At 36.5% G+C, this 25105-nt stretch overlaps 1 pseudogene; it reads left to right on the top strand.

Moving 5' to 3' along the window:
* The first annotated feature begins 1688 nt into the window (after nt 1-1688).
* On the top strand, nt 1689-23668 carry LOC120211979 (annotated as a pseudogene).
* The last annotated feature ends 1437 nt before the right edge of the window (nt 23669-25105 follow it).

The raw sequence follows: 25105 nt of genomic DNA, 5'->3' as shown, positions 1-25105 counted from the left end.
GTCTTAGGTTTGATTAGTTATATTTGCAAGTTGTGTGTGCGTTGTTCTGAAAATATATTACCTCAGACTATTAAAAAAATGCTACTCTACTCTCGTATTGGTTGTCTGGTAGTGAGATGACTGGGTGATTCGAGTTAGGGATGGGTATGAGACTCGAACTCGATGGGTTCCGACCCGATCCGATCGGGTCAGTTTTTTTTAAAAATTCGGGGTCAGGTTTAGGTTTATGGTAAAAAAAAAAAACCCAACCCCGAATTAAAAAAAAACTAACCCGATCGGGTAGGGTATTTTTTCAATTAAATCACTGTTTATATTGAATAAAAATAATATTTTTTATTATTTCGGGTCAGATTGAGTCCAGTCGGGTTTTTAAGTTATATATCGGGTCGGGTGAAATCTTGTTTCATACGGGTCGGGTCGGATCTCGGGTGGAAGAATCGTTGTTCTCGGGTCGGGTCGGGTGGACCAAAAATCCGACCCATGCCCATTCCTAGTTTGAGTTTGTTAGTTGTTATTTTTAATTTAATAGTTGAATTAATTATATTGTTATACATTATTTATTTATGGTCCACGATGATAAAAGATGTGATGTTTTTCAGGTTTAAAATGAATAATTTTAATTCATTATTAAATTCATGAATTCATATATGATTATAAATTTATCTGATAAATAAATTATAAATATTTAATTTAATTTAATATATTACTCATCAGGTGAAAAGACCATAACACCCAAATAAATTTGTTGCCCTTAATTACCATCAAAATGAACCTAACGCATGCTTATATTAATTTTAGGCAAATATATTGTCCAAAACTCCAAATGTCTAAATTATTATTTACAGCCTGTAAATGGCAAATTAAAATACAATAATGCCCATCCTAATAATCCATATTATCATGTATTAGTTACGTCATTTTAAGAAGGCATAATATTAAAATAAGTGCCTAAACTATACCCTAATTCTCAAATAGGTGCTTAAATTATTTTTTTCACTCATCCAATTACCACAAACGTTACCCATTTAAATGTCTCAGCCATAACAACTGTTAAATAGTCTCGTTAAATGATACGTGTGCATCTCCCTCTCAACTCTCCCTTCCCTTTTGTTATTTCCATATCCATGGCCAAACCGCCAAAATTCAAATGGCCAGCCAGTAAACAATCAATTATCACAATCGACTAAAGAGATTTAAGGGATTGGGTATTTTGATTTTAGGGATTAGGGATTAAAGTTTATGGATTTAGATTTTTTGTGTTTTGAGATGATAACAAGGGTTATGACCGGTCAGTGGGTGGTCGGCGATGTATGAGTGGCCAGTCGTCGATTGATAGGTGACCAGAAATGACCGGCAATTGAAGTAAATGGACTAGAATAAGAAATTTAGGGAGTTTGGGTTTTTTTTATATTTTTTAAAAGTAGGCCTTTTTCGAAAATAAAATATTTTTTTGAAAAATAAATTTTCAAAATTATCATATTGTGACACATGTCACTTAAAGGACTTTTTTAATGACCGTTCGAATCGAGGCATCTAAATGGACAACGTTTGTAACGTTAAACACCTAGATAAGTAAAAAACATAATTTAGGCACTTATTTAAGAATTAGATTATAGTTTAGACACTTATTTTTGGTATTAAGCCTTAAAAAAACATATGAAACCTGCCGGTTCAAGTTATTTTTCTTTTGCATCCGTAATTTTTTTTCCGCTACTTTCCTCCACCCTGCGCCGGTCCGCCACCGTCTCTCCGGTTCCGTGTCGGACGCAACTTCAACGTACTTGAAAGGAGCTCAGATCCCTTAATTATCGATAATTTGCTTTGCCTACGTTGTACATTTTTTAAACGTTTTGACGTTCCAGTTCTTTGATTCCAGTGCCGAAGAATGCTGCAAATGAGGTTTTGATTTTAACTTCTATGAGGTTTATAAGTGGGGATTGCTTGTTTTTGCATGCAATTTTGTGTGTCTATAAAGATTTTTTTGACATATAGGCTTTGCTTTGATTTTTGGTACATTGTTTACTTGCCAGCTTGGTAGTTCAGTTCTAGGGTTGATGATTAGGTCATTCTTACTTGTTTTTTTCGTTAAAATATGCTTAGATGTAAGTGTATGCCTTTGTTTCTTGTGCTTGAAGTGAAATTTGATTCAAAGTTACCGACCAGTTTAAGAAGCAGGCATGGAAACCTTTAGTCTATAGTTGTTTGATGGTAGACATATGAGTGGATATGTCTTTTGCATTAAGTTTCAGCGACTCAGGTAATTTTTAACTCCAAGCCTTTCATTTTCTCCCCCCTTTTGTAGATTCTGTACAGTATCGTTACTGGATATTTTGATAAAAATTTCAAGATTTACGAATGTCTATTCAACGGTCTAATTTAATCTGTGTCATTGCATGTTTTCCTTATTTTTCCTGTCCATTTACTTGCTGTTCTTAGTTTATTTGCTGTGCCACTATTTTACCAGGTCTTATAGGGGTGTCTTGCCGCTTTTGGATTAAGCTACATGCTGGTTTATTGGCTCAATTGTTTTCTCGTCGTGATCTAAGCGATTTTCTTCTTGACCATTTCCTTAGTCTTCCTGTAGTATTTACTGCATATAGCTGCTCCTGTTAGGTTATTTTATCATACAGTGCTTCCTGTGCTAGGTAAAGGTGGCCTGGCTAATTGCACAAACTTATGCAATCATGATCCATTGAGAGATCATACACTTATGAAGTATGGTGGTCCCTGCATTTTTGTTTCACATGCATGCCAATTTTATGCATGGAACGCTTTTAATTAAATGAACAACGAGACGAGGAACATGAACAGCCATTTATTTTACATTGTAGTTTGCCTTTTTCTTTTATATGTGGCGGGGAGCAGTTATGCTTTATTATCAATATCATCTTATGCACGTGTTTCACGTTTTAAATGAAAGTTTGTGTCCGGTCTTTTTTTTGTTTTTGTTTCTCTAGTTGGAAGTTTTACCATATATGGAAGGTACTTAGGCTGGGGAAGAAAAATTATATATAGTAAAGACGGAAAAAGTTGTTCCGAATAAATCGTATTTATTTTTGCTGAATATGGCCGACTTAAATAGAGTTTACAATGTAATAATTTTACATAAAAAGATGCATAAAATTAGCAACAGAATAAAAACTGATTCTATCTAATTAAAAATGATCCTATCTAATAACTAATAGAATAAAAAACTGATTCTATCTAATTAAAATGATCATATCTAATAACTAATAGAATAAAAACTGATTCTATCTAATTAAAACTGATCCTATCTAATATTTAATTTAGATATTCTCGACACCCCCCCTCAAGCTGGATAATAGATATCGATCATTCCCAGCTTGGACAGAAATCCTTCGAATATCGTAGTAAACAGTCCCTTGGTGAGAACATCGGCGAGCTGCTCTGATGATGGAACAAACGGTATGCAGATATCGCCATTTTCCAGCCTCTCCTTGATGAAATGTCGATCTATTTCGACATGTTTGGTCCTGTCATGCTGTACAGGATTCTGAGCAATACTGATTGCTGATTTGTTGTCGCAATACAACTTCATCGGTTTAACTCCTTCAACCTTCAGCTCCTCCAAGATCCTCCTAAGCCATAACAACTCACATACTCCTTGTGCCATGGCTCTGAACTCGGCCTCCGCACTGCTTCTAGAGACAACTGGTTGCTTCTTGCTCCTCCAAGTAACTAAGTTGCCCCAGACAAGGAGCAATAACCGGTAATAGATCTTCTGTTTGTAGAACTTCCGCCCCAATCAGCATCAGTGAAGATCTCCACTCTTCGACTTCCATTCTTCGAAAACATGATTCCTTTACCATGACTCCCTTTCAAGTAATGAAGAATCCGGTAAACAGTCTTGGAGTGTTTTTCTGAGGGACAATGCATAAACTGACTAACCAAGCTCACAGCAAATGCAATATCTGGTCTCGTATGAACCAAATAAATCAGTTTCCACACCAGCTTCTGATACCGATTCTTGTCCACAGGCTCGGCACCATCTTCTTTTTCGAGTTTTTGATTCGGTTCAATAGGAGTCGCCACTGGTTTACATCCGAGTAATCCGGTCTCTTTCAAGATATCGAGGACATATTTCCTTTGCGAGATAATTATACCTTTTGAGGATCTAGCCACCTCCATTCCAAGGAAATATTTGAGTTGTCCTAGATCTTTGACTTCAAACTGGTTGGATAAGAAGTTCTTCAACGACTCCAACTCTACTGTGTCATCTCCTGTCATAACAATGTCATCTACATACACAATTAAAATAACAATTTTACCATTATTGTGTTTGTAGAACATAGTATGATCAGACTGGGCCTGAGTGTAACCATGTTGTTTCACAGCTCTCGTGAATCTCTCGAACCAGGCTCTCGGAGATTGTTTCAATCCATAAATGGATTTCTTTAGCTTGCAGACCCTGCCATCCTTCTTCAATTCATCAAAGCCTGGAGGAACTTCCATAAACACCTCTTCCTCTAGCTCACCGTTTAGGAACGCATTCTTCACATCAAACTGTCTGAGAGTCCAATCCAGATTGACGGCTAGTGAGAGTAGGACACGTACGGTGTTTAGTTTGGCCACAGGTGCGAAGGTCTCCTCGTAGTCAAGGCCGTATGTCTGAGTGAAGCCTCGTGCTACGAGTCTTGCCTTGTATCTCTCGACCAAGCCATCTGCATGGTATTTGATGGTGAACACCCACTTGCTGCCTACAGATCGTTTCCCCTCAGGTAAAGGAGTTAGATCCCACGTGTCATTCTTCTTCAGGGCCTTTAACTCCTCAAAAACTGCCTCTCTCCATCTCGGAACTTCTAGAGCTTCATGTATCGACTTAGGTAGTGCATCATCCATAATCCTGGTGGAAAAAACTTTGAAATCTGGAGAGAGTTTATTATAAGATAAGAAATTGGATATTGGATGTTTTGTGGTACATGATCTAACACCTTTGCGCAAGGCTATGGGTTCAAAGAATTCTGTAGAAGGCTCTAAATTTGGAGAAGAAATAGGAGAAAGAGAAGTCGTACCTTGGACCATAGTCGAGTCCGATGGTTGGCATACCTTGGGGGCCGGTGGAACATTACTTGGTCGAGTCATCCGTCTAGAATAAACACGAAGTTCAGTAGGTGGTTCCAAGTTGGTTTCTACCTGAGTCTCACGAGGTTGTGAATTTATAGGTTGTGAAATCCTAGGATTAGTTACGGAAATATGAATTGGTTACACTGAGCTATTTACAACCGATTTTGGCAAGGATGTTTGTTCCCAAAAACTCATTTCAGAGTCATTCTCCCCCGGAAGAGAGTTTTTGTCAAAAAAATGTTGTTTTTCAAAAAACGTGACATCCATACTCACATAATACTTCCCAGATTTAGGATCAAAGCATTTATACCCTTTTTGTGTTGGTGAAAAACCTAGAAATATGCATTTATGTGCTCGGGGATCGAGTTTTCCTCTATTTTGGCCGTATATATGAACAAAAGCAATGCAACCAAAAATTTTAGGTGTTAAATCAGTGAAAGATCTATTTTCAGGAAACATATTCTTTAGAGCTTACAAAGGAGTAATATAATTAAGAACTCTTGTAGGCATTCGATTTATCTAATAAGACGCTGTTAAGAGTGCTTCATTCCAAAAACGATTAGGAACATTCATAGCAAACAGTAAAACCCTAGTCACCTCTAATAAATGCCTATTTTTTCTTTCAGTAACTCCATTTTGTTTGGGAGTATCAACGCAAGAACTATGATGAATAATTCCTTTTTGTTTCAAAAAATCACCTAAGATTGCATTAAAATATTCTCGACCATTATCGGTTCTAAGAACTTGAATATTTGCTTGAAACTGAGTATTGATCAGTGAGTGAAAATTTTTGAAAACACTTGTTGCCTATGATTTTTCTTTTAGTAAATAAATCCACGTGACTCTAGTGTAATCATCAATGAATGTGATGAACCATCTAGATCCTGAGGCTGTTTTTACTCGTGAAGGGCCCCAAATATCACTATGCACAAGAGAAAAAGGTTTTGATGGCATATACTTTAAAGATGGATAAACAGATCTATGATGCTTTGCCAATTCACAAGCTTCACACTGAAAAGAAAAACCGTCCTTTTTTTGAAAAGATTTGGAAACAAATATTTCAAATAATTAAAACTAGGATGACCTAACCTATAATGCCACAACATTATTTCATTCTTACAAGACAAGGTAGTAAAGCATCTCGGTTTCTGAACTTGTTTATCTGAAGGATTATCCGTGACCAAGTGATAGAGTCCATCAACCTCCTTAGCATTGACAATCATCTTCCCCGAACAAGGGTCTTGAAATTCAAATCCAACAAATGTTATTGTAGCAATGCATTTGCAATCATGAATAATACGATTAACAGAGATGAGATTGCAAGAGAGCTTTGGAACATGTAGGACATTTAGTAATGTGAGAGATGGAGAAATAATGATAGAGCCTTTTCCAGCTATAGAGGTTAGGGAGCCATCAGCAATTTTTACCTTCAGATTACCAGATAAAGGAAAATAAGATGAGAATATGGAGGAATTACCGGTCATGTGATCTGTTGCCCCTGAATCTATGATCCAAGGGTTTGATTTAGAACCGGCTATGAAAGCTGTAGGATATGTACCTTTCTGGGCTAATGATGAAGAGGCAATATAAGATGATGGGTTAGGAGTGTTGGATATGGAATGAGAACTCATTAGTTGATACAATTGCTCTAGTTGTTCTTTGCTGAAGGCAGACAGTTCTTAGGCAGGTTTCGGCTCTTCAGAAGCATCTTCAGATGAGGCATGAAATCCCTTTGCATTACGAGAATTTCGATTGGTTGAAAAATTCTCGGCTGGCTTCCCGTGTAGCTTCCAACACTTGGCTTTAGTGTGTCCCGGCTTGTTGCAGTGCTCGCAGATTGGCCGATCTCTGTCGTTCCGACGATCGTTGCGACGTGGTGGCTGACCCAAGAACAAGGCAGAAGACTCGGTGGGATTTGGTGAGTGGCCTCCAAGCATGACTGTCCGCCGACTCTCCTCTCGTCTGACTTCGGAGAAGACTTCTCTTGTGCTTGGTAGTGGTTCACGACCAAGAATGTGCCCTCTGACTTCATCCAATTCCTTGTTAAGGTCGACAAGGAATTCGAAGACGCGTTCTTTTTCCACCATCTTCTGGAATAGAGCCATGTCCTTAGCACAACTCCATTCGTAGTCGCTGAACATGTCAACCTCTTACCACAAGGTCTTGAGTTCAGTGTAGTATCGAGTGACAGTTTTTTCTCCTTGTTTTAGCCTCCATAACCAAGTTTTTAGTTCAAACCATTGTCCTGCGTTCCCGAGATCAGAATAGGTCTCGTTCATAGCATTCCAAATGTCATGAGCAGTAGGTAGGAAGAGATAAGTTATCCCTACACTCGGATCCATGGAATTTATGAGCCAAGACATAATCATCGAGTTTTCTGCCTCCCATCTTTCAGATTCTTCATCTTCTTCGGCAGGTTTCGTAGTGGTACCTGAGAGATAGCCGAATTTTCCACGGCCACGAATAAACAGTTTCACAGATTGTGACCACTGTAAGAAATTATTTCCATTCAACTTGTGAGAAGTGATGGATATGTTTTGGAAGGATTCAGTGTTTAGGGTGATTGAATGTGAGCGAGTAGAACTCATAGAGTCGATACCAGAGGTATCATCGTAGGGTTTGGCCATTTTGGCTCTGATACCATAAAGACGGAAAAACTTGTTCCGAATAAATCGTATTTATTTCTGCTGAATATGGCTAACTTAAATAGAGTTTACAATGTAACAACTTTACATAAAAAGATGCATAAAATTAGCAAAAGAATAAAAATGATTCTATCTAATTAAAAATGATCCTATCTAATAACTAATAAAATAAAAAATTGATTCTATCTAATTAAAATGATCCTATCTAATAACTAATAGAATAAAAACTGATTCTATCTAATTAAAACTGATCCTATCTAATATTTAATTTAGATATTCTCGACATATAGAAGTAGATTTACAGAACCAATATGCTGCTCAAATCCATGTTGGTTGAATTTATTGATAAAGTTGTGTTTCTTTATAATTTCTTCCCTCATTTTGATAAATATTTGCACTTTTTAGCCCCATGGATTTTTATCCATGTTGAAATAAGTTTCTCGAATCAAGTAGGTTAGAATCTTCACTTTGTTTCTCATGTTGTTTAAGATCCATTTGCATCTATGTTGCTCTGACTCTTCATTTTACTTGAGGTACCGATGTCCAACACAAATTACAAATGTTTTGTCTTTCTTGCAAAAGATGAGTAGCTTGGTTGAGAGGCTCCGGGTTAGATCAGAACGAAAGCCAGTTTACAATTTGGATGAATCAGATGATGATGCAGATTTTGTGCCTGGAAGATCTTGTAAAATTGACGAGAACTTAGAAAAGATAGTAAGGGATGATGTGGTCAGCCTCTTTTTTCTTTTGATAATTCTTTAACGTTTCCAAAAGAATCACCTCTGATTAGGAAGGATAGCTTTTCTTCCTGTCCATACTGCATCAGATTTAATCTTCAGATAGTCTGTGTTGTTGGTATTTTCAGATTGGTTTTTAGGTTCCTGTTAGGATGGGGTTTGCTCATTGTTGTAAGGGTTATTTGGAATAGATTTTTTATGGTTGTAATTATTATTTTCTATAATGAAATATAAAGCACTATTTTTCTCCTTCCGCTGATTAAGGAGTTTCTATACAAGCTCCATTAATCATGAAGGAGGTTTTTAATGAGGCCTTCAAATCTTATAAAAAAAAAAGATAGTCTATGTTGTGAAAACTGCTGATGCCTTGCAGAAAACAATGTTGGCGATATATTACTCTCTTTAGTTTATGTTTTTGTTCGTTCAAATTTACAGATATGGAACATTCAGATGGTTCTTGGTAATTTCTTTTATTCTTCATTAACCATTTTTAATGATTGAAATCACAGAAAGAAAACTCATGTCAAGCCTGTGGAGAAACCGAGAACCTCTTGAGTTGTGCAACATGTACTTATGTATACCATCCAAAGTGCTTACTTCCTCCACTGAAAACTCCTCCTCTTCATGACAACTGGAGATGCCCTGAATGTGTATGATTAAATAGTATTTTCTGATATTGTTACTATCTCTATATATTGGGTTTCTGCAAACCTTTCACAGCAGCTTAGAGTTAACTTTTTTTGCTTGCAGGTTAGCCCTCTGAATGATCTTGACAAGATATTGGGTTGCGAAATGCGTCCTACTGTGGTTGATGATAATGATGCTTCCAATACGGGTGCAAAGCAAATATTTGTGAAACAGTATCTTGTAAAGTGGAAGGGATTATCCTATTTGCATTGCTCTTGGTAATTTTCAGATTAATTATGTTTATAATATTGTTTTTAGCAAACATTAACCATATATCTACATTGGTGATGTTAGGGTACCTGAGAAGGAGTTTCTAAAAGCTTTCAAGTCCAATACTCGTTTAAGGACTAAGGTGAACAACTTCCATCGACAAATGGAATCAAAGAATAGCTCCGAAGATGACTTTGTTGCCATTAGACCTGAGTGGACTACAGTTGATCGAATTCTTGCTTGCAGGTTCATCTATCTAATAACTTTATCATATGCATGCACACATACATATGTTATACATGTATATCGTAGTTCTTTGTCCTTGATTTCGATCATCTGATTTCAATAATCATCCTCATGTACGTTATCATCTGAGATCTGGATCTTTATTTACTCTACTGATTGTGAATCTGACTTGGTGTTTTTGTGTGTTGTTTTAAGCTTGGGTTCTGGTTCAGTAGCTAATGTATGTGTGTTATGTATACTGACTTCTTCAGGGGAGATGAGGATGAGAAGGAATACCTTGTTAAGTATAAAGAACTTCCTTATGATGAATGTTATTGGGAGTTCGAATCAGATATATCTGCATTTCGAGAGAGATTCAATAAAATTAGGTCCAAATCTCATAAATCTTCTAGTAAGAAGAAAAACAGCTTTCAAGATGCTGTTGAGTCCAAGAAAAAATCAAAGGAATTTCAGCAGTATGAAAATAGTCCTGAGTTTCTTTCTGGCGGTACATTCTATTTCCTTTTCCCTGCAATCTTGCATTTGTCTGAGTATGCTTGTACATAGTCTGTCATCATTAATTTCTGAAATCATTTTAATGGATTTCTAGGCACATTGCACCCTTACCAGCTTGAAGGGTTGAACTTCTTGCATTTTTCTTGGTCCAAACAAGCACATGTAATTCTTGCTGATGAAATGGGCCTTGGTAAGTCCTGTTTGTAGACAGTTTATTTTTTGAAGAAATTTGAGTAGCTTATATTGTATTTAATAGGTTGCAAATGCTTTTTCTTGTTTTCTTGCAGGTAAAACCATCCAGAGTATTGCTTTTTTAGCATCTCTTTTTGAAGATAAAATTGCTCCTCATTTGGTAGTAGCACCACTTTCCACATTACGGAACTGGGAACGGGAGTTTGCAACATGGGCTCCCCATATGAATGTTGTATGTACATGAAAATATAAAATTACCAGTTATGATTCCCTGTATATGCTATTTTAATTGAGAATACTATGATGCAGGTTATGTATGTAGGTTCTGCCCAAGCTCGTGCAGTGATAAGGGAGTATGAGTTTTATCATCCTAAAAAAAGTCATAAGAAGATAAAGAAAAAGAAATCTGGCCGAGTTGTTAGTGAAAGCAAACAAGACAGAATAAAATTTGATGTTCTTTTAACGTCATATGAGATGATTAACTGGGATACAACATCGTTGAAGCCAATAAAATGGGAGTGCATGGTATATCTTGTTGCTCTTTGAATCTCTTATGTAGTCTTTTGAGTGAGTTTTTGCTCTTAGATGATTCATTGTGTAGATCGTTGATGAAGGACATCGGCTCAAGAATAAGGATTCAAAGTTGTTTCTTTCATTGAAGCAGTATACGAGTTACCACCGCACTCTTTTAACTGGAACTCCTCTTCAGGTGTGTTTTTTTGTTTTCGGTATTGCCTTGGAGATTGTGAAAGTTATCACCAATGGCATTAAAATTTGTTCAACGAGTTACGAACATGCTTTTCAGTAGTGGCACAATTATTTGCATGTTATTCCCTTCATACCATTTGCTATCTCAAGATGATATCTTCTTTTCCAGCCTTTTATTTGTTTATATATCTATTTTATTGTATCTTCTTACCTAAAAGCCATTAAACTCTTATATGATAAAATTCTTGAATTTAAAAGTTTGATGTTAAGAAACAAAGTCAGACAGCATATTTCTCTTTTGTTAGTAAGAGCTGTTGCTAACCGTTGTACATAAACAGAACACCAGAAACATTCGAAAATAAACCTAAAAAACATCAAAAACTCTGTCTAATCCACCTTAACTAGAACAACAGCCTCAAATAGGACTGACCACACTTAAAACCTAAGCTTGTCCCGAAAGACACCACAACACCAAACAACTATAATATAAGCCAAATAAAACAAACGATTCAATCCAAATAAGCCAAATTCATTATGATGCTGCTGCTAATGATAGGTAATCTATTATTCACTATTGGTGCTACATCTTGATTGATGATGGCCTCTGCATATTTGAAGTTAATTTCTCGGTTCTATTTTTCCCTTTGATAGATTACTTGATCGTCAACAAGTTGATGATGAAGAGGCTGCACTGGATGATGAAGAGGAAGATGGATTTTTGAAAGCGTTCAAGGTTGTCAATTTTTATATCTTAACTTTTTTTGTATTATTCTTTTACTGGCTGATGAACTAAAAAGGCATGCAGTTATTTGCTTCTTGAATGACCAACATGTTGCCAATTGATTTTCTTCCTCAAAATTCTCTTTTTTAAAATTCCAAATTTATCACAATTAAATTAAACATTTTTTGGAAGAAAGAGTTCTCATCTGTGTGCAATCTTAGCGTATTGGTTTGATTACAGCACCCCACTATAGTCTGTGCCATATATGTAAGGCCGTTTATTTTTCCATGGGTCCAGTTATCCTAGGGCAACCATCTGTCAAAATTATATTGTTCTTTTCAAAGGTTTGATTTCTTAATCACAGGCAAGTGCAGAATGTAACGTGTTAGCCCGTGCCATACATGTAAGGCTGTTTCTTTCTCCATGGGTCCAATTACGTTACATACTGCACTTGCTAGTATTTCAGAAGTCAAACATTTTAAAAGAGCAATAGAGTCTTGAAGGTCAGTTACATGAATTGGTGGTTTAATGGAATCTGTTCCAATGGAAAAATTGGAGCTGACATTCGCATTGGGTCGTTTTGTTTGTTCTTCGTTGACGGTTCATTAATAAGAAATGGCATTTAAAACAGTGGTGGGTATGAAGTCTGAAATGGTAAAGTTCTGAGCAAGTCTGACCTATCATTAATTAATTGGCTTTAGTGTGGAATACAGAATTTTACAATGCATAATGCTGTGAATGACTGAATATATAGTTGGTGTTGCAAGTTTGTTGAATCACATTCAGTCACTCCCTTTTAGACTCACTGTCCATAGTTCACTACCTTTTAGTTTATTAAAGAGAAAGAACTACTGTTATTTGCTGCAGGTAGCTAATTTTGAATATAAGAAGAAGAAGAAGAAGAAGAAGAAGAAGAAGAAGAAGAAGAAGAAGAAGAAGAAGAAGAAGAAGAAGAAGAAAATGTTGTAGAGGAAGAAGCTCAAAAAGTGGTAGTGGAGAATAAAAGTACTCTGAACAATTCTGAAAGAACCAGTTACTGGGAAGAGTTGTTACGAGACAGACACGAAGTTCAAAAAGTCGAGGAGTTCAATTCTCTAGGAAAAGGCAAGAGAAGCCGTAAGCAGGTGTGTGTTATGCCATAATGGCATAACTCAAAATTTGGTTCAGTCAGATATTGATTTATTAGTGGTGTCTCGGGAGTGATTCAGCTCCACTCTGCTTATTGATCTTTTGGTTACTAATGGTGTTGTGGTACTTATTGATTTCCTGATGTTATCTTCAGAAGATATATTTTCTATTCTTTTTGCTAAGGCTTCTTCCCTCTAAATTTCTATAGATGGTATCCATTGAAGATGACCTTGCTGGATTGGAAGATGTAAGCTCTGATGGAGAGGATGGTAACTTTGAAGCTGCACTGACCGATGGTGATACAACTTCATCTGGAACTCAATCTGGTAGGACTTCCGGGAAGAGAAATCGTGGTATGTTTTGTCTGTTCTCAAAGGGTGTTAACTCTTTGATAGCCATAATTTATTCATATGGTAGCCATAATTTCTCCAATTTCTAATAATTGCAGCAGATAGTATGGAGCCAATTCCTCTAATGGAAGGTGAGGGAAAGTCATTTAGGGTGCTTGGTTTCAATCAGAGTCAGAGGGCTGCATTTGTACAGATATTGATGAGGTTGGACTTTCTGTTATTATTTTTTGTGCTATTTAATGGAGTTAATTTCCTCTTTCTCCCCCTTTCTTTCTGTTATTATTCTTTGTGGGTGAATGTATTACTTTCCTTTAATATTCCTAGTGTCATCGTGTTATTTTGATTGTGATAGTTTTTATTGCATCAGGTTTGGGGTCGGGGACTTTGACAGGAAGGAGTTTGCATCTCGTTTAAAACAGAAGTCTTATGAAGAAATAAAAAAGTATGCAGAGTGGCTCTTTCTTCTTATTTGTTATTTTCCGACTAGATTATGTATATTATAGATGTTTTAAACATTTAATAGTTAAGTCTTAGCTGGTATTTTCCTAGTGTTGACATTTTCTGTTCATTTTCTAATGGGTTTTAATGATCTGTGTGCATATGTCATTCTAGTTCATATAAAATATGGTTTAGGAATTTTTAGTTTCCCATCTGTTGGTGTGCTGTACACTGTGGTTTTTTGAATTCATGCTAGCATGAATGCAGTTTATGCTTTCATGTCTCTTGCTCTCTTTCTAATGCTTCGTTCAAAAACGTTTGATCAGTTTTGATGTCCATTATTGTAATTTGCTCGTGCAGATTTCTTTCTCCAGCTTTACTTCTTTTATTGCATGTTGCATGAGAATAGATAGTATTCATTTATGGCCCTTTTTTCTATCTTAATTTCAGTTATGGTGTTCTTTTCTTGTCACATCTTGCAGAAGGTGTAAACGACTCTCCAACATTTTCAGGTGATTGATCAATGCTGCTTGTCATTCTTTTTTTCCTTTTTTTCTTTTGGTACTTCACCTTCAACTTGTGGTTTCTTCCCTTGGTGTTTGACATTTGATCTAATATATATATTTGGCTGTAGATGGTATTCACAAAGAAGGTCTCAGAATTTCAGATGTACTAGTTAGGATTGCTATTCTGCTTTCAATAAGTGACAAGGTAAGCATGCTAATTTGGATTCATGGAGCTTGATTCTTCTTGCACAGACTATAGGGTTACAGTTACATCATCTTAATTTTAAACTACGTTGTGCATTTCTGAAGAATACTTCAGTGTTAGAATTAGAAAAGAATGAAGAAATAATATGCGTCTTATTTCTTGAATGAGTACAAGGCTCCTTTTATACAGAGGGAAATTACAACAAAAAAAGAAACTAATTAGAGCCAATATTTGACAGCTTCTACTTTCCTACTTTTTCTTGATTTACATCTTTTACTTTCTATATTTACATAGAAAACAAATCCTAGAATATCTCACAGATTATGACTAAATCAAGGCTTTCAATGACCAAATTTCCAACACTCCCCCTCAAGCTGGTTTAAAGATATCTTCCATAGCCAGCTTGCTAGTCAGATTACCAAATTGCTTCTTGTGTAGTCCCTTCGTTAGTACATCAGCTAATTGTTCATCAGTTGGAAGATGTCATGCATATTATTCCCGCATTGACTTTCTCCTTGATGAAATGTTTATCCACTTCTATATGTTTCGTGCGATCATGAAGAACTGGATTATGAGCAATAGCAATAGCAGTTTTGTTGTCACAATAGACCTTCATTGGAGTTGAGTAAGAAAACTTCAATTCTTCAAGAATCCTTTTTATCCACATCGCCTCGCAAATTCCATGGGCAACGACTCTGAATTCTGCTTCAACACTACTTCCAGCTACCACATTTTGTTTTTTACTCTGCCATGTAACTAGGTTTCCTCCAACAAAGGAACAGTATCCAGACGTTGATCTTCTGTCTGTAACACTTCCTGCCCAATCTGCGTCTGTGTAGACTTCAACTTGAAGATGTCCATGTTTCTTGAACAATAAGCCTCTTCCTGGAGTTCTTTTCAAATATCTTAAGATCCTATAGACGGCCTCGAAATGCTCCGCCCCTGGTGAGTGCATGAATTGACTTACCATGCTAATTGCAAAAGCAATATCAGGCCGTGTATGAGACAAGTAAATCAACTTCCCTACAAGTCTCTGATATTGTTCCCTGTCCTTTACTTCTTCAACCTTAGCAGCTTGTAACTTCAAGTTTGGCTCAACCGGAGTTTCAACCATCTTACAACCAAGTAGACCTGTTTCTCCAAGGAGATCAAGAACATATTTTCTCTGATTGACAAATATGCCTTCCTTAGATCTTGCAAATTCCATTCCAAGGAAATACTTAAGAGCTCCCAGGCCCTTAATTTGGAACTCCTTTGCTAGCCTTTTCTTCAGAATAGTTAATTTTGTTTCATCATCACCAGTGAGAATAATATCATCAACATAAACAATCAAAATTGCAACTTTACCATCTTTTGAATGTTTATAAAATACTGTGTGATCAGCTTGACTCTGCAAGAAGCCATAATTGATAATTGTCTTTCCAAAGCGGTCAAACCAAGCTCTTTGTGACTGTTTGAGTCCATATAGTGACTTATGTAATCTGCATACTTTGTTACTGCCAAGTTTCTTCTCAAATCCTGGCGGTAGGCTCATATATACCTCCTCTTCCAGATCACCATTGAGAAATGCATTTTTAACGTCAAGTTGATATAGAGGCCAATCGGAGTTCACTGCAAGAGATAACAATACACTAATAGAATTTATTTTAGCAACAGGAGCAAAAGTCTCTTGGTAGTCAATCCCATATGTCTGAGTAAAGCCTTTAGCCACCAATCTCGCCTTGTATCTCTCAACGCTTCCATCAGCTTTACTTTTTATTGTAAACACCCATTTACACCCGACTATTTTCTTTCCTTTGGGTAGATCGACAATCTTCCATGTACCACTTCTCCTTAGAGCATTCATCTCCTCCATGACTGCTAATTTCCAATTCGGATCATCCAATGCTTTCTGTATATTCCTTGGAACAAACAAATGTGAAATCCTAGATGTGAAAGCTTTATGGTTTTTTGATAGTCTGTGATAGGAAAGATATTTTGCAATGGGATGTTGAGTGCAATTTCGGACACCTTTCCTAAGTGCTATAGGGATATCAAGATCAAGAATACTAGGTGAATTGTTGGACAAAGTGGAGGAAATCAAAGGTGTAGTAGGGATAGGATTACCTGAAGTTTCGACACCAGAACTTAGATCTTCATATTGGTTTCGTGCAGGGTTAATATTTGAGTCTTTATTTCTCTAATGAAATCTCTTCCTAGTATAAAACTGAAGCTTAGAATTCAAATCACGTTGATTAGTTTGTATTACTTCTCCCCCTGAACGAGAATCTCCTTCATTAGGCACCAACAAACCTGGTTCTCCTAGGCAATCGTTATTAGAAACACTTGAATTTGGATTTTCAAAGCGACCACTCAGAAATGCATGGTTTTTGTGTAGGATAAATGACATTGGGTAGTGGGATAGAAATGTCCCAAAAATTGTCTTCTACATCACTTGTCTCCCCCTGAAGAGAATTTTTTGTGAAATAATGTTTTGTTTCCAAAAACGACACATCCATACTCATATGAATTTTTTTTGTTTGAGGATCAAAGCACTTATACCCCTTTTTATTTGAAGAGTACCCCAAAAAAATGCATTTAATAGCACGTGAGTCAAGTTTTGAACGAAATTGGCATGGAACATGAACATAGACAGTACATCCAAAAACTTTGACAGGTAACTCAGAAAACAACCTTGTTCCAGGAAAAGATGATTTTAGGCAATCGAGTGGTGTTTTGAATGTTAACACCTTAGTAGGCATCCTATTTATCAAGTAAGCGGCTGTTAAAACTGTTTCACCCCATAAGTATTTGGGAATATGCATGTAAAACATTATGGCACATGCTACTTCAAGTAAATGTTTATTTTTTCGTTTTGCAATGCCATTTTGTTGAGGGGTATCCCGACATGTAGAGTGATGAAAAATCCCTTTCTCTTTCAAAAAATCACCTAAGTGCTCATTAAAATATTATGTTCCATTTCAGAATGTAAAATACTAATCTTGGTTTGAAATTGGTTTTCAATCAGAGTATAAAATTTTTTGAATAAATCTTTCACGTCAGACTTTTTATTCATTAGATAAATTCAACATAACCGTGTGTAGTCATCAATAAAAGTAACAAACCACCTTTTACCAGAAATAGTAGTAATTTTAGAAGGGCCCCAAACATCACTATGAATCAGATAAAAAGGTTTGGAGGCCTGATAATCTTTTGGTAAATAAGGGGAACGACGATTTTTTGAAAAAAATGCAATTTTCACAATGAAAAGAAGAACAATCAATCCCTTTAAATAATTCTGGAAATAAGTGTTTCAAATAAAGAAAACTAGGATGTCCTAGTCTATAGTGCCACAACATTATTTTTTCTCGAACAGAAATTGAACTAGTACCACTAAAGCTATGAACTTTTTTATAACTGATAGATACTTCATCAAAGTAATAAAGACCTTCAATCATCCTAGCACGTCCAATCATCATTCCCGAGTTCCGGTCCTGAAGTGATTCAAAGAAGGTAATGCAACAATTAGAATCTCTAGATAGTTTACTGACAGACAAAAGATTGCAGGCTAATTTAGGGACATGAAGAACATTGTTGAGATTAATTTTCCCTCGATTGTTCTCCATTTCCACAAACAGAATGGGTAAACTGGTTGAATTTGGGAATTGCAGCTCATATGGTTGGAGTTGGGATGTGCAGTTTAGAAGAAATTTAAACGACTGGGAAGTAGAAGAGTGGGTTAACTTGATGAATGCTATCTACGGAGTTATGTGATGGGGTGATTTGGAAAGGTACTGGAGATGGGGTATATACTGTTAAATCTGGCACTAAGATTTGTTCAACCATTATTTCGGATTCGGAAGAGGTATATTTCTGGAAGAAGATTATTTGGAGGGGCCAGATTCCACCTAGAGTGGAGTCCTTTGTGTGGCAGGTGGTGTTAGGGAAGCTGGTTGTTAGGTCAGAACTTGTTAAAAGGGGAATACAAGGAATTGTAGACATTAGGTGCCCTCTTTGTAAGAGAGAGGTGGAGTCTCCATCGCACTTGTGTGGATGATTTGGAACAAATTTCTGAATTTCTGGAAGATTAAGTCTGTTTTGCATGTTAATGCGAAAAAATTCCTACTTTCTTGGGCTGAGTTGAAGTCTTCTTCTACAATTTGGTCTTTTATTCTTGGGGTAGTTATTTGGACTACTTGGAAAGTAAGGAATCTTTTTTTTGATAAGATTAGAAGTCCTCATTAAAAACCTCCTTCTTGATTAATGGATCTTGAAAAGAAGCTCCTTAATCATTAGAAGGAGAAAAAGAGCGCCTTAGATTTTCATAAAAGAAAATAAGATTACAACCTCGATAAATCTCTTCGAAATAACCCTTACAACAGTCTATAAATCCCACCCGAATAGGAATCAAATGCTAAACTGAAACAGCAAGCAACATAAAAATTAGCCTATTCCAACCTTTGCTAAAGCATCGGCGTCCATATTAGCTGCCCTAGCAACCCAATTTATAACCCTCCCCCCCAAAGATCTAAGATTGTCAACTATATCACTAACAACGAAAGCATAAACAACTGGGCATGAATTGACATTGTTGATCCAGTCTACTGCAACCCTGCTATCACTCTCAACAATCAGCCTATCTTTGACCCTCATTGTGTTTGAAGGGGGAAAGCTGGATTTGGCTGAATATTTTTTCCTAGCAAGGTTTAGACTAGCTTCTTGGTTCCTTGCTAAGTCCAAAGAGGTGTCTATTCCTAAGGATTCTCTTATTTCAGACCCTTCATTAGGGGATTTGTGCTCTCTTTATCCTAATCGGCTTGTATCTATATTTCCTTGGACTCCTCCTCCTCAAGGTTTTGTAAAGTTAAATGTTGATGCGGCTACTACAAGAGATTGGAAGAAGAGTGGGATAGGAGGTGTTCTAAAGGACTCATCGGGTTTGACTTTAAGTTCTTTCAAGGAATCTGCTGGTCCGGGACCTCCAACTTTTATGGAATTAAAAGCTATTCAAAAGGGTCTAATGTTCTATGCGAATTTACGAGACAGGAAGGGTCGTCTAATTATTGAAAGCGACAGCAAAGTTGCGGTAGACTGGATTAAGAAAGAGGATCTAGTTCTTGATGTTTATGCGTTTTTGATCAAAGATATTGTTCATAGGCTTAATGTTTTAGAAGGTGTTGTAAGATGGGTTAATAGGTCAGCCAATCTAGAGGCTGATGCCTTAGCTAAAGAAGGAATTGGCTGATTCTATTCTAGTCTTATATTTCGGGTGTTTTATGGTTGTTTCAAGTTTATTTGGTTGGTGGGGTGTATGATGGTTGTATCTTATGTAATTTTATGGTTCAATAAAATCCTAAGGCACTCTTTTCCTCCTTCCACTGATTAAGGAGTTCATATAAACTCCATTAATCAAGAAGGGGGTTTTTAACGAGGCCTGAAATTCTTATAAAAAAATGAGTCATTTTCCTGCAATAGGTGAAAAACTACCATCGGCAATTGTAATTTTTTCATTTCCAGGGCAAGGTGAATAGGTATTAAATAAATGAGAAAAACTAGTCATGTGATCTGAGGTTCCGGAATCTATTATCCACGGAGAGGAATTTGGACAAGAAAGGGCTTTAGGATTACTACATGTTTGTGCCAAAGAAACACTAGGAATACCGGATGAGAAATTGGATTTTAACATTTTCAAGAGTTGATCAATCTGCTCTTTGTTGAAGGGACCTGAGTCAGCTTCACTTGCAGTAGGAATTCCACGATTCTTCTCTCCTTGCTTGTTGCTTTTCCAGTTAGCAGGTTTGCCATGAATTTTCCAACATGTCTCACGTGTATGGCGGGGTTTGTTGCAAAAATCGCACCAGACCCGTGGTTTATCATCAGACATGCGCTGGTAGTTTACTGCCTTGTAGGCTGCAACATCACTCAATAAGGCAGAATTTTCAATTAACTCACCAGTACTCTTCTTTTTGAGCATGACACTCCTTCGGCTTTCTTCTCTTCTAACTTCGGCAAATACTTCGCCAATGGATGGAAGAGGAGGTCTGCCAATAATCCTTCCTCGTACTTCATCAAACTCAACATTGAGGCCGACAAGAAACTTCTAAATACGACTATCTTCTACAGTTTTCTTATGGTGATTACAATCGTCAATACTTTTCCATTCGTATGTGTTGAAGAGATCAAGATCCTGCCACAGCCTTTTCAACGAATGGAAATATGTGGTGACATAATTATCTCCTTGACGAATCTCCTCCAATTTTAAAGTCAACTCAAAAACCTGAGATTGGTTGCCTAGGTCAGAATACATCTGACTAACATTATCCCACAATTCTTTTGCAGTAGGATAGCACATGTAATTGGAGCTTATATCCTCCTCCATGGAATTGACCAGCCATGTCATAACCATGGAGTTTTCAGCATCCCAAGTAGCGTACAGCGGATCATCAACAGCAGGAGCCTTCTTGTCACCAGTGATGTAACCGATTTTCCCTTGCCCACGAATATACATCCGGACTGATTGTGACCATCGGAGGTAGTTGTCACCATTTAAGCGGATGGTGGTGATTTGGACAGAATGAGAATTGGAGTGGTGCTGCGGCCACTCCGCAGCAGGGGTTGAGGTGATTTCCGACGCGACTTCGGACATGGCTACAGTGATTTTGGAACTGCTGTGTTTTAGGGTTAAGACACGATTATGGCTCTGACACCAAATTAGAAAAAAATGAAGAAATAATATGTCTTATTTCTTAAATGAGTACAAGGCTCCTTTTATACAGAGGGAAATTACAACAAAAAAAGAAACTAATTAGAGCCAATATTTGACAGCTTCTACTTTCCTACTTTTTCTTGATTTACATCTTTTACTTTCTATATTTACATAGAAAACAAATCCTAGAATATCTCACAGATTATGACTAAATCAAGGCTTTCAATGACCAAATTTCCAACAGTTAGTGTTTGGGAAACCAAACCTTATGGAAGATTTGGAAGAGATTTTAGTTAAATTACCTTTGAAATTGATCGATTGAATATGTTGTCTTGTTGTGTCAATGTTTCAAATAACAGGTGAAGAAAGTATCAGAACAGCCTGGCCCCCCTCTTTTTACCAATGATATTATCAGGCGCTATCCAGCATTAAAGGGTGGGAAATTTTGGAAAGAGGAACATGATTTGTTGTTACTGAGTGCTGTTCTAAAGTTCGTATCTCTGATGTTCTTGGACATACACTTAATGGCTGCACTTATATTTCATGTTTGTGTTTTTCTTGTGTAGTTGATGAAATATTATTGACTGGGTTATCAGAAAATTGATGTTTTTGACTGCCAATTTTGGTGTTTCTAATAGAGGAGATGTACTTTTGAAGATGCATCTTCTCTATAATGTCTGTTGACATATTTGTGTCCTGTTTTTTGTACTCACAAAGTCTAGTGAAAGTGGGACTGGGTGCCCTAATGCCTATGAACCAATTCAAGTTATAGCCAACGATACCTATTTTACTACATGAAATTCGTAGATGCGAAAAAAAGTAAAGCATGCCAACAACATTAACTTCAGATATTGATATTTACGCATAATAAGCTATACTGGGACCTACGTTTCTTTGGTTAGCTTGCTGGGACTCGTCTGTTATGTTTCGTTGCTAGTTGCTTCTGCCTTACGAATGTAACTAAAGACATCCATTGAAATTATTGAGTAACAATTTGCATACAGTCATGATAGCCATGGCAGACAATCAATTTTATGCATTATATTGTAGACTCTTGCTTTATCTACTGTAATGCAATTCATATGCAGCTATGCATCAAGATCCGAATTGTCCATACGAATATTTTACCACTTATTTCCTTATTTGATTGTTAGGCATGGGTATGGAAGATGGCAGACTATTGTTGATGATAAAGACCTGAGGATTCAGAAGCTCATTTGTCGAGCTGAATCTTCCCGTTATAAATCTTCCTGTTCCAGGGCAAGGTGGTTCTCAAGTGCAGCATGGAGTTAATGCAAGTAACGCGGAATCTAGTGGAAACCAGACTCGTGTAAACGACTCAGGGAATGGCGTAGGATGTGGGATAAACCAGGGAGTTACTGGTGCTGCGAACCAAACACAATCGTACCCGGATTCTTCCATTTTGTATCATTTTAGAGATATGCAGAAAAAGCAGGTTGAATATGTCAAGAAAAGGGTGCTTCTTTTGGAAAAAGGGCTCAATGCTGAAACTCAGAAAGAATACTACGTAAGTTCAATTACTTCTAAAGGTAGTGTTCTATGAATTATAAATGGCGCCATTACTTCCGACTAAGGTGTTCAATTACTAGAAGTTCTTGTAGATAATCCGTTTGGTCTTGTCAGATCGTTGTCCGCATGGACAATCTTCTAGTTTCTTGTACCATAAATCTTAAGTTTCATGTTAAATCTATCATAAACTTTAATATACTTGCTGACTTACCGCTTGCTCTCGTCCATAATTCCGCTCTTAGGGTGAACTGAACACAAATGAGGGAACAAGTGAAGAGCCAGAAGGTGGACAAAGGGCTGCTGACATTCCAAGTGCAAGCTCAAGAGAGATGCCCTCCATAGTGGTTGAGCAGATACCTCCAATAGAAGTCATTGGTAAGCTGTAATTTCTTCGAGCATAAAACCAGTCGAGAAAAATTATTACCTACATACAATATATCAGATATCATTCTCGTGTGTAACTACCATTGTCGTATACAATACACGCTAAATTCGTCATGGTGTCTGAATAAGAACGATAAGATATTAGACAGCCAATCACCCTCCTGTCACCTTTATATGACGAGAATTATCCTTGTGCAGCATCGGCAGAAATTTCTGCAGCTGCATGCAATGATGACGCAGACCGGCTAGCATTGCCTCAACATTTCAACGAGGTACGTGATCGTGTATGAAGAGGCTTGAATTTGGTAGACCAACTGGATAGGACGTTGTTGCAATTTGTTCAGCGTCTTAGAAATCAAAATGGAAGCGAGCTTGAGGATCATGTTTTTGATTAATAACTTGATTTTCTTTTCCCGATCCGTTGCAGATATGCAAGATCTTGGAGGACAATCCTGATGAGAATCAAGCAAGCCTTGATTTGAAGAAGAACCTCCGTTCTTTGGACGAAATTTGTGGGGACGTATCTCGGATTCTTTCCCCTAATCAACAGTCTGCCATAGGGACAGAAGTTGGGACGGAGGACTTGGACAATGTGATTATAGAAGAAACAGAGGAAGAAGATGGCAGTGCGGCTTCTGAAACTGAAAGGGGAAGCACCGAGAAAGCCGAAGCAGCAGCCGCGGTTACCGTGTTGGACGATTAAAAAGCATTGGTCTTTAAACTATCCGGTTAGACTTGGCATTTACTAATCCGTTTTGAGATATTTAGGAAACCCAAGGATTTAGGTAATTTAGTCGCAGCTAAAAGCTTTAGCTTTGCAGACATTTCAAGAGACCATATCTCATTGCTGAACTGATGAATGTATGGATCTCTTTTCTTTTTCATAATTATAAACCCTTTTACACTAATTATATGTTTTATGTAATATCTGTGTAATTATGTCATCTTCATGCGTTGCATCATCTCATAATTATATGTATGGGGATGGAACGAGAGGAGAGGACCGAGAGGAGAGAACGAGGGCATTTGCTTCCTTAAAAATTTTAAATTGGCTTAAATCCTCGAGTGTTTCTCTAGTTGTAATCTTTCAAGAAGATAGAATTCTCTTGAGTATAAACTCTCTAATGGGGTAAGATAAAATAAGAGATAATCTATTTCTTGGAGATTGTAACCTCTTTGTATAGTTGATTTAAGAATCAATTATTGTCTGTACTTATAACTTTGTCCCTCGTCAAATTATAAATATAACTTTAATAGTATATATTTTTTTCACGATACTTCTAATAATTTTATAATATAATTTACCACTTAATTTATTCATATTTTATGATAATGAGATACATTAAAATATATGTGCTCGTAATTATGAATTTTAATTCAATACTTTTGTCTGAATCACTTGGTAAGAAAAATATAAAAACCCAACAATAAGTTGAAAATGTGGACCAAGTTATGCCTTAGTTTTGCACAAATGCAAATCTTTGTTGAACAAAGGCCAAAGTAATGTTCTACGGTCAGAAATGGAATCCAGCACCGACAAGATTTGGCCATTTGTCACCACGTTTTTCGTTGGATCCTTGTCCATTCAGTTTTGCCTTTTTTAAGGTCACTGACCACCACAGGGACCCACACAAACAACATAATTTTGCCTTTTTTAAGGTTACCGATCCACCACAGGGACCTACACAAACAACAGAATTGTCCCACTCTAACACCTAACTTGTGCCTACGGTTGAAAATATTATGATTTATAATTAAACTATCACTTTCGATCTATTTTAGTATATAAACTTAAAACTATAGATAATGTTTAGTTTTTGTTTTATTTCGTTACTTCACCGTTTTAAACTTAATGGGGTGATTTGCCGGTGTCACCTTTTTTATAAATAAATTATATTATTTATCACTCAACTATCTTCTTTCTTTTATTTTGGTCACTAAAGTTTAAAATTTTTAATTTTATTACTTAACTTTCAATTACTCCTAATTTAATCACTCTAACTTTCAAATTTAATTTTTTAGTTATATATTAATAAAAAAAAATCATATCACAAAAATTATTGATAAAATAAATGAGTGTGATCAAAAATATAAGCAATTTGAAAGTTAAATAGTTAAATTGAAATTTTTTAAACTTTAGTACCCAAAAAAGA

The sequence above is a fragment of the Hibiscus syriacus genome, unplaced genomic scaffold (genome assembly GCF_006381635.1).
Source record: "Hibiscus syriacus cultivar Baekdansim isolate YM2019G1 unplaced genomic scaffold, ASM638163v2 tig00109987_pilon, whole genome shotgun sequence".
In the NCBI taxonomy this organism is placed as follows: Eukaryota; Viridiplantae; Streptophyta; class Magnoliopsida; order Malvales; family Malvaceae; genus Hibiscus; species Hibiscus syriacus.
The sequence above is the reverse complement of the archived record's forward strand: the minus strand, read 5'-3'. Positions and strand labels throughout refer to the sequence as shown.